Source organism: Mustela erminea, chromosome 18 (assembly GCF_009829155.1).
Source record: "Mustela erminea isolate mMusErm1 chromosome 18, mMusErm1.Pri, whole genome shotgun sequence".
Classification (NCBI taxonomy): domain Eukaryota; kingdom Metazoa; phylum Chordata; class Mammalia; order Carnivora; family Mustelidae; genus Mustela; species Mustela erminea.
Genome location: NC_045631.1, coordinates 15,905,964 through 15,917,111, shown reverse-complemented (window position 1 = coordinate 15,917,111; position 11,148 = coordinate 15,905,964). Strand labels below are relative to the sequence as shown.

The window sequence follows — 11,148 nt, the reverse complement described above, 5'->3', positions numbered from 1 at the left end:
TGCGCAAACTCGACAGACCGCCACTCTGTACCGCCAAACTGCATCGCACACCCGCCCGCTAAGCGGAAGGCTGCGCGGCTTAGGGCCCGGCCCAGGCCGGCGCATGCGCCGCAGCCCTCTCCGCTCCCGGCCCCCCCCCCCCCTCTCATCCCCGCGGGTTTGGGGCGGCGGCGGCGGCGGCGGCGGCAGCGGCGGCGCGGTGACGTCAGGGCGTTGGGGCAGCTCCTGTGACAGACGGAGCTGGAGCGGCGGGGCGGCGGCGGAGTCCGGCTACTGAGATAGCGAGTGAGCGAGCGAACGAGCAGCGATCCCGGAGCCCAAGGAGCGAGAAAGAGAAGGAGGAGAGCTCGGGCGCGAGCGAGAGAAACCGCGAGCGCCAAGCTTGGGCTCGAGCCCCGGAACGGCTGAGGAGCCCGCCCGCTCCCCTCCCCTCCCCCTTCCCGGGACCGGGCCCAGCGCGCCATCCTCCCCCTCCCTCCTTCCCTCCCTCCCTCCTTCCTCCCTTCCCTCTCCCTCTCCCCCTCCCCCGCCGGTGGATGGGAGTGAAGGACGGAAGAGGCCCTGCGGAGGCGGCGGTGCAGCGCTCCGGTAAGGCGGCGAGGGTCTGCGCCCTCCTCTCTGTCTTCTCCACAGCGCTCGGGCGGCTGCGGGCCGGGCCGGGCGGCCTGACGAGGTGGCTGCGCCGGTCCCCTCCCTCCCATTCTCCCCTCCCCCTGCCGCCGCCTCCTCCTTCTTCTTCTCTCCTCGCTCTCAAAATGGCGGCCGCGACGGCCGTTGAGTGAGAGACACGGGAGGAGGGGGGACAGGCCGGGGAGGGCGCTGCCCTTGCTCCCCTCCTTCCCCGGCCCGGGTTCGGGGGTGCCGGAGTCGCCGCGACTCCACCCGCGGCCCTCCCCGGGAAGAGATCGCCCTCCTCCCTCAGTGACTTAGCAAGAAAAGTATTCTTGGGTAGGAAGGGCGTGGAGAGCAGGTCGCTGTCTGATCTTGGGGAAAGGGTTTGGCCCTCTTCTCCCTGGCCGCGGAAGGCGAGCTCCGCAGTCCCCACCCCACCCGGAGTTGGCGGCTCGGGGACTGCGCTCAGCTCCGCGCGGCCTTGGCACCCACAGGCCTTCAGGCGTTCCGTCCCCCACCTGTCCTTAGGATGGGGTTGATCTGAGGAGGATGGCCCAGCCCTTCACTGGTCCCTCTGTGCGGTGGTCCAGGCTCTACACCCTCTCCAGAGGAGCGGCCGACCCACCGAACCATCCGCAGCATCCACCCACCGAATCTGGCAGGTTTTTCTTTTCTGCCACTGGCTCCTGAGACGGGAGTTGCCTTTTGACGTTGTAAGACAGCTTCGAGGCCCTCAGCCATTCCCCTTCATCTTATCTCCCCACTCCTTTAGGAAACGCAGTGCCTTCTTTAGTCTCCCAGGTGAAAAAAATAGAAAATGTCTTTGAGCTGGTGGGCAAATTTTAACTCTCTGTCTCTCTAAGCAGTAGAGAAGTGGAGTAGGTTTTCAGTATTATAGATAAGAGAGCAAGCAAGGTGCCTTGGCTTTATTTGTTTTTCTGCCTTTCTTCAGTGACTTAGCAAGAAACTCCCCGGGAGGAGGGCAGGAAATTTTCTTTTGGGGTTGGGGTTTGGGTCCAAATTACATCAACCTTTTGGTTAAGAATTTGTGCTTTTGAAGAGAAGAACCAGATTTGTGGTTTCATTCTCAGTGGGCGATGTCATGCCAAGGTACCCCCCCCCCCTTCCTTAGAGGCAATCGGGAGAGAATAAAGATATTACTGTTATCCCGACCTCTATTTCAGCACGTAGTCCTGGAGATTCATAACGTTTTAAAGGCTAAACAAAAAATATATGCCATTTTTGGTAATTCTGTTTTTATTGGGAAGTGGGTTGTTTTGTGTGAATTTCATCTTGAGACTAGGGCGGAGGAAAGAGCTTGGGCCTTTCATACCAGTAATGTCATCCCTCCTCTTTTGCCACAGTAGTATTTGCTTAAAAAATTTTTTTTTGTTTTGTTTTGTTTGTTTGTTTGTTTGTTTGTTTGTTTTTTTCTGCAGCAGGGCTTGATTGCTTTAAGGTTTCTTAATCTGGAAAATTTCCTGCCTGGATATTTTGGCAGTGATATAATATTGAATATATAAAAAGCTTTTACTTAAAAAATTCTGATTTGCTTCTAAGACATCAGCTAGCTTTTAATCTCTCATGGGTGTCTTTCAAGACACAGTTTTGCAAAATAACTGGCAATTGCAAATTGCAGTTTTTATTAAAGCATAAGTGTAATCTGTCTTTAGGGTGATTTATTCTTTCATGTCTTATTATAAATGATCATTGTTTGGATTGTTCAGAAGGGGAGGATCTCTTAAAACAAATTTGAAGCTGTTATTTTTAAATTTGTTTTATAATTTAGAGAAAGAAACCCAATTTTTTTATGAGATATTTCTGTATGTATTGATTTTGATAGAGATAACCCTATTTTGGTACCTATCCCCTCCCCTTTTAAAAATGGGCTAATATTTGTGGATGCTGTGAACAGCCATTGAGCTGAGGAGACTGGGTGGAGTAAGAGAGCAGAAGCTGTGAAATGCTAGATTGCCCTTTCATAGCATTTTTCTTCTGCTTATGTTTTGTAAGGTTATTTTATACTAATTGGTGCTACAACAAAGGCATTTCTCTGTAGTAAATTTTAAAATCTGATGCTTTTAGTTTCCACCATTTTTGCAAGGTGGGTATTGAATGATGGGGGTAAAAAGCAATGTCCCTGCCCTAAAACAGGGACACTTATTGTCTTTCTGTATTTGTGTATACATACACACATATATAGACAACCTGTGTTAATTTTTTTTTTATTATTTTAGTCAAGTTAAGTGTAAGTTAACGAATGCCGGAAATATTTGGCAAGAAATAGTAACTGAAAATATGGCAAAAATCTAAATGAGAATACTATAGTTGTTTTCTTTTACTTTAGTTTGGATTGAAACAGTAAATCTTATTTTTTAATAATATCAAAGATGAGTAAAAAAGATAAGATAATTTGTGTTAAAGGCTATTTATAAAGGTTTTCTTCTTGTGTTGTTCCTTGAAAGGGACCTTTTGTAAGGTTCTACCATAGAGAGGGTAGGTCACTTTAGTGTCTTGCATCAAGCATTCATGTAAATAGATATCTTCAAAAGAATGTCAGATTCACGTGGTAAATGTGATTTTGATGAGATTTAAGACTGTTTGTCAGTGTATGATATATTTTCACACTTTTTTTATTTTAATGTGATCAGAAGGTAGAAGAGTTCATATGTTGAGGAATGAGTGAGGTAGGGAATGGTAATTCACTACTTTATGTCACATATTTCCATCTTACTATTTTAAGGTATAAAAGTGCAGTAAGAGTGTTGATTTTTTTCAGTAGACTATTCATTGATCAGGAGCGTAAAATAATTTGGTTTAAGAGAGCTTTAGTTCCAAATATGTATATGTGGATGTTTCTGATACACATGACAGGATCTTTTGCTTAGTTTGGAGATCAGTTTTTAAAATTCTTCATAATCCTGTATTTATAATTTATTTTATTATTTTTTTTTTTTACAGAGATACAAGTAGGCAGAGAGGCAGGCAGAGAGAGAGATAGGAAGGGAAGCAGGCTCCCCGCTGTACAGAGAGCCCGATGCGGGGCGATCCCAGGACCCTGGGATCATGACCTGTGCCGAAGGCAGAGGCTTTAACCCACTGAGCCACCCAGGCACCCCTGTTTATAAAATTTTTAATGAGATTGGCATAGATTTCAATTTTTTAGTAGAATTATTTGGTATCCATTTTTCCAATTAAAATAATTTTAGTATATTGGAAATTTGGAGATGTTTCTGGAAGGAAAAAATCAGTATCATGACTTCTCTCTCTAGCTAGAACTTCCATGTTTCATTGTCTCTATTTTATTTTTTCAATGTAAATGTTTTTCTTTTATGTATTAAATAATATGAATGCCAATGTGTATTACACATATTTGCATATATACACCTTGTGGCTCGTATTTTAGGTACTCAAGAAAAAAATAGGACCTTACTTTTTGTTTTCATATGGCTCATCTTACTCACAACTTAGTCATCTTTATAAACAAGCCATAGAAACTATGGAAGTTGACAATGTTAGTATATGGAGGTGTCTTTAAAAAACAAACTCAAAGGAAAATCTTAGGGCAACCAGAATGAATTTTCCAATTCTTTCCATTGAGTTCTATAGTAGTGAGTCACATACTCTTTTGCCAAAGGGACATAAGGCTCAGTTGGTTTTAAACTGAGCTGGCCATGTCTGCTGTGGTCCTAAAAGAGATTTTTTAATTTGCTTCAAAGTCTCTGTTTGAAAATACTTCATTGTGACAGGTAGCCTGTTTTCATGTATGTTGGAAAGAGAGAAATAGTTAAAAGTGAAGTGGAAATTCTTTGTCACTGTTCTTAAGTCTTCTACAGTAGGACTGTAATTGTTTTGTTTTTACTTAAAATGTTGCTCTATTTAAAATTAAACTAATGGAATGCAATGAGTTCTGAAAAGATAAAGGAAAAAAAAAGGTGAAAACCTGTTTCCTTGAAGATGTTTAGCTGTAGAGTGAATCCTAGTTGCTAAAGGCCAAGTGTTTTGAGAAATCTGTACTTATTGAAAAAAGATGCTTTAATATGAGCCTAATAGTCAACTACTTAAATTAAGGCTTTTTGGATTGTTTTAGCTTTGTTGCTAGTTTGGCATGACATTTTCAGGTAGTTATTTAAATAGAATCTTGGTTTGTGTGTCTGAACTACTATTGTGTAATTTTTAACCTTGCCATGGCAGTTAGATTTAATTGGTATTTGTGAAATGCTTATACTCAGTGGATGCAGACATCATAAGTGCTTATTATTTTGATTTATTGTTTTCTCTTTAAAAGATGGTGGCTTTTGGTTGTTACATTCGTAGGTAGGATTGGTCTGTGCATTAAGGATACTTCTGGAAAGATATCCTCTAAAGTTACTGTCATTTAACATTGTCATAAACATTTCCCTGGAGCTTTGTAAATACATTGAACTTGTTATTCATTTTCATTTGTTCTGCTACCTTTTGGGGCAGATTGGTATTTTTATGGGTGACAAAACTAAAATTTAGAGACTGTCTTTTCCTGAGGTCATATGTTGGGATAGCAGCTAGATTGAAGTAAATCTAGGCGTTAAACCACTTAGGTATTGCCTTGCATGATTCCTCATTCTTTTGACAAAACGGACCCTTTTTATGACTATTCTTGTGTTTGTGAATTTCTTTCCTAAAATGGTGAAAATTGGGGCGCCTGGGTGGCTCAGTGGGTTAAAGCCTCTGCCTTCGGCTCAGGTCGTGATCCCGGGGTCTTGGGATCGAGCCCCGCATCAGGCTCTCTGCTCAGCAGGGAGCCTGCTTCCCTCTATCTCTCTGTCTGCCTCTTGTGATCTCTGTCTGTCAAATAAATAAAATCTTTAAAAAAATAAATGGTGAAAATCCATGAGCATTTATTGCCTGCATCATTTAAATTGGCATTTATTAACATACAGTCCTGTATTGTTAGCTGTTTTGCTTGAATAAGGCGTTAGGCATTTGAATACGGACTACCAGAGAGTTCCTAATACTGCTTTACAGTAGTATTAGTAAGTAAATAAATACTTGTTGCATACATACTGGTAGTATTAATAAGCAAGTGTTAATAGATTAATATTGAATATAAATATTTAAGCAAATCTGCATAAGTAGTATTGGTGAGTAAATAAATACTTGTTGTAATAGATTGAATCCAGGGTTATGTGAAAGAATATGTGCTATGCTATAGTTTTTTGTAATAGCTGACTTCCAGTGATCTTTCAGGAATTGAGGTGAAGGGAGAAGAAGTGTTCTTACTTTAAAGAGATTTTATGTTGGGGGCGCCTGGGTGGCTCAGTGGGTTAAAAGCCTCTGCTTTCGGCTCAGGTCGTGATCCCAGCATCCTGGGATCGAGCCCCGCATCGGGCTCTCTGCTCTGCAGGGAGCCTGCTTCCCTGCACCCCTCCCTACTTTCTCTCTGCCTGCCTCTCAGCCTACTTGTGAGCTCTGTCAAATAAACAAATAAAATCTTAAAAAAAAGAGAGAGATTTTATGTTGTTTGAGGGAATAGGGTCACACTGCTGACATACTTGCATCAGGGCCACAAAATTCTCATCCATAAGAAGTGAATTAATCCACCTGAATGCATTACATTTGCATCTTGTTTTATTTTTCATTGTGATTATCTGTTCTTGAACTCTTAACTTGTTGTCAAGAATTATTGACATTTAACTAAGGCTGTTAACAAATTTTCAGAGAGGGGCCCTTGGGTGGCTCAGTGGGTTAAGCCTCTGTCCTCGGCTCAGGTCATGATATCAGGGTCTGAGATTGAGTGCATTGGGCTCTCTGCTCAGCGGGGAGCCTGCTCCACCCCCCCATCTCCCCCCCCCCCCCCCCCCCCCCGCCTGTTGCTCTGCCTACTTGTGATTTCTCTCTCTCTCCCTGTCAAATAAATAAATAAAAATTTTTAAAAAGATTTTATTTATTTATTTGACATACAGAGATCACAAGTAGGCAGAGAGACAGAGAGAGAGGAAGAAGCAGTCTCCCTGTTGAGCAGATATCCTGATGTGGGGTTCAATCCCAGGACCCTGGGATTATGACCTGAGCCAAAGGTAGAGGCTTTAACCCACTGAGCCACCCAGGCGCCCCTAAATAAATAAAATTTTTAAAAAAAACTTTAAAAATTTTCAGAGAGACTGTCTTTTGGTAACAGTGAAGTTAAGAATCTGGGAAATTTTCAAGGTCTTCAATTTTTAAAGGCATACAGAATTTCATGTTTATTAAGATTTTGCATATTGATTAATCTACTTTATGTCTTTGGCAAAGATAGAAAGATATGTTTTGTGATATTAGTGCTCTGTATGCTTAAGGCATATTTTATTCATCTTTTTGTATTTGTTTTTATTTTCTCAAAAATATGCTGACTGCAGGAGGCTGGCTGGCTCAGTTACAAGAGTGTGTGAATCTTGATTTTGGTGTCATGAGTTTGAGCCCCACATTGGGTTGTAGAGATTACTTAAATAAATAAAAAAAATAAAAATTTGAAGAAAAAATACGCTTACTGTCAAAGAAGGGAAAGTGAAGATGAGTCAGTTTTATTGATTATTTGTTTTTTTTGTTGCTAATTTTTATTTTTTAAGCAGGGGAGTTACACATTCAGCATTATCACAGAAAACAAATTAAGCTATTGACTAAAACCATATATGACTACTTTAGTAGTCCTAATTCCACAATTTGCCCACTATGTTCTTTGAGCAGAAGCTTCAGCTTCCTTATCTGTAAATAGATAATGTTGGTAGTATCTAATTCAGAGAATAATGGCTACTACTGAATGATGAATGTCCTGTAAATCCTTCAGTAAATGATTTCTTTTTGTAAAAGATTTTATTTATTTATTTGACAGACAGAGATCTCAAGTAGGCAAAGAGGCAGGCAGAGAGAGAGGAGGAAGCAGGCTCCCTGCTGAACAGAGAGACTGATGCGGGGCTCGGGGCTCCATCCCAGGACCCTGGGATCATGACCCGAACCGAAGGCAGAGGCTTTAACCCACTGAGCCACCCAGGCGCGTCCCATTAAAGATTTTTTTAAGGAAAATTTAACGTACAGTTTAATCAAATAGTCATTACTATATTAACATAGTGGTTTTTTAAAAAGATTTTATTGATTTGAGAAAGAGAGAGCTTGCACACACATTGTGACCCCCCCCATGGAGTGGGGGGGAGGGGCAGAGGAACAAGCAGACTCCCAGCTGAGCAGGGAGCTGGATGCGAGGTTGATCCCAGGGCCCTGAAATCATGACCTGAGCCAAAGTCATGCTTAACCAACTGAGCCATCCAGGTGTGCCCCTTAATAGAGTAGCTTTTTAAATTTTTAAGTGTATTTCTTTTTTTTTTTTTTTTTGTAAGATTTATTTATTTTAGAGAGAGAGGGGGGTGTGTGTGGGGCAGGGGTGGGGAGGGACGGAGGGAGAAGAGAGAATCCCAAGCAGACTCCCACTGAGCAGAGAGCCTGATGCTAGGGTTGATCCCAGGACCCTAAGATCATGATCTGAGCCCAAATGACACTTAACTGATTGAGCCCTCCCTAGGTACCCCTTAAGTGTATTTTTTAAGAATTAGTATTAAGGGGGCACCTGCTTGGCAGGGAAACCTGCTTCTCCCTCTCCCACTTCCCCTGCTTGTATCCCCTCTATTGCTGTGTCATTGTCAAATAAATAAATAAAATCTTAAAAAAAAAAAAAAGAATTAGTATTAGGAATCCTCCCCGTGGGCCCCCCCACAATCCATTATGTGTATCTGAAACCAGTGATCTCTTCAGAGGTTTTTTTTGTTTTTGTTTTTGTTTTTTAAAAGACTTTCTTCCTTCCTTTCTTTCTTTCTTTATTTAGAGAGGCATGTGCAGAGGGAGAGGGAAAGAGAATCTGAAGCTGACGCCACACGGAGTTTGGAGCCTGACGAAGGCAGGCTTGATTTCACTACCCTGAGATCATGACCTGAGCCAAAATCAAGAGTCCCATGCTCAACTAGGCCACCCAGGCGCCCCTTGAATTTTCTTAATAGGCAAAGATGTAAACCAGTGCCAAATGGAATAATTCATTGTTTTAATATAAAAGTATGTTGCAAATAAGAATTTTTTAAAAAATTTTTATTTATTTGAGAGAGAAAGAGTAAGAGAGAGAGCACGAGAGGGGAGAAGGTCAGAGGGAGAGCTCCCCGTGGAGCTGGGAGCCCGATGTGAGACTTGATCCCGGGACTCCAGGATCATGACCTGAACTGAAGGCAGTTGCCCAACCAACTGAGCCACCCAGGCGCCCCACAAATAAGCATTTTATTTAAACTGTAATGTATGGTTTACATTTTTATTTTAACAATCAGAACATTTTTATACTTTTAAATATTACTAATTTAAATAATTCCACATTTTCCTTTTTTAAAAAAAATTATTTATTAGTTTTTATTTTGGAATCGTTTCAATTTACAGACAAGTTGTAAAGATAGTTCGGAGTACATACACCCTGAACCCAATTTTTCCCATTGTTAACATCTTATATTTTTGAGTTACATTTGTCTGTCTTGGTATTTACTGTTATCTATACTCCAGACATTATCTGTATTTGACTAGTTTTTCCATTAATGTCCTCTTTCTGTTCTAGATCCATCCCAGGGTACCATAATACATTTGGTTATACTTCTTTTTTTTTTTTTTTTTTAAGATTTTATTTATTTATTTGACAGAGAGAGATTACAAGTAGGCAGAGAGGCAGGCAGAGCGAGAGAGGAGGAAGCAGGCTCCCCGCTGAGCAGAGAGCCCGATGCGGGACTCGATCCCACGACCGTGAGATCATAACCTGAGCCGAAGGCAGCGGCCTAACCCACTGAGCCACCCAGGCACCCCAACATTTGGTTATACTTCTGTAGTCTTCTCTGGTTTGTGACAGTTTCTTGGTTCCTTGTTTTTTATTATCCTGACAGTCTTTTTTTTTTTTTTTCCTTTTTAGATTTTATTTATTAGAGAGAGACACAGCGAGAGAAGGAACACAAGCAGGGGGAGTGGGAGAGGGAGAAGCAGTATCCCCACGAGCAGGGAGCCCGATGTGGGGCTTGATCCCAGGACCCTTGGGAACATGATCTGAGCTGAAGGCAGAGGCTTAACGACTGAGTCACCCAGGCTCCCTACCCTGAGAGTCTTGAGTAGTACTCATCAGGTATCCAGTAAAATGTCTCCCAAACTGGGTTTGTGTGGTGTTTTTTTCAGTAGACTGGGGTGAAGGGTTTTGGGAAGAAATATCACAGGGTGAAGTGTACTTCTCATTCTATCATCTAGGGCTATATGATACACACAAAATATCATGGGTGGTGTTAACCTTCATCATTTAAGTTTACATAGTATGTTCCAGTTTTCTCTATACCCTAAGGTTACTGTTTTTCTTTCTCCTACTTTATCCTTTGGAAGCTAGTCAAGGTCAGTGTTTGGGGTGGGGGGCAGTGTTTACACATGTTAATTGGAGTTTTTCTGTAAAACAGATTAATCTCTCCCCCATTTATTTTTTTTTATTTTTTTAAAGATTTTATTTATTTATTTGACAGGCAGAGATTACAAGTAGGCTGAGAGGCAGGCAGAGAGAGAGAGAGGAGGAAGCAGGCTCCCTGCTGAGAGCCTGATGCTGAGCTTGATCCCAGGACCCTGGGATTATGACCTGAGCCGAAGGCAGAGGCTTTAACCCACTGAGCCACCCAGGCGCCCTCTCCCCCATTTATTAAAACAATTTATGTTTTTGACTATCAGAAAAATTTTGTTTAGGATATTTAAGATCCTTATGTTGTGACTATAATTTGGAAACCAAAGATCAAGGAAAGTTTTGTTTTTTGGTTTTTTTTAAAGAATTTATTTATTTATTTGACAGAGAGAGAGATCACAAAGTAGGCAGAGAGGCAGGCAGAGAGAGGGAGGAGGAAGCAGGCTCCCTGCTGAGCAGAGAGCCTGATGCGGGACTCGATCCCAGGACCCTGGAATCATGACCTGAGCCGAAGGCAGTGGCTTAACCCACTGAGCCACCCAGGCGCCCCTCAAGGAAAGCTTTTGAAGAAATGTATTTAAGTGAATTATATATCCCTTTAGAAATTATTCTAAGAGTAAAGTTCAGTGTTGGGATTTTAGGGAAGAGCTCTTCATTTCCCCATTTTGGAGCTTGTTTAGAGGGAGACTGCTGTGATCTGAGAAGCAAAACAAATAGGGTATCTGAGTCATTGATTCTTTTTTTTTTTTTTTTTTTAAAGATTTTATTTATTTATTTGACAGAGAGAAATTACAAGTACACTGAGAGGCAGGCAGAGAGAGAGAGAGAGAGAAGGAAGCAGGCTTCCTGCTGAGCAGAGAGCCCGATGCGGGACTCGATCCCAGGACCCTGAGATCATGACCTGAGCCGAAGGCAGCGGCTTAACCCACTGAGCCACCCAGGCGCCCCTGAGTCATTGATTCTTTACTAGTATTTGAATATACCAAATAATAAGTTTTAAATAGTACAGCAGAAAACAAAACATTTTGACTGATTAAACTCTTTCAAAACAGAACTGGTAGAACTATGTCTTGAAA

The 11,148-nt window shown here is 42.0% G+C and overlaps 1 protein-coding gene across 1 annotated transcript in view; it reads left to right on the top strand.

Moving 5' to 3' along the window:
* The first annotated feature begins 494 nt into the window (after nt 1-494).
* PAFAH1B1 (platelet activating factor acetylhydrolase 1b regulatory subunit 1) overlaps nt 495-11,148 on the top strand; it is a 100,663-nt gene continuing 90,009 nt past the window's right edge. Inside the window, exon 1 of the mRNA XM_032319412.1 lies at nt 495-588. The gene's annotated coding sequence lies outside the window, so the exon portion shown is untranslated. The remainder of the gene's footprint in view (nt 589-11,148) is intronic.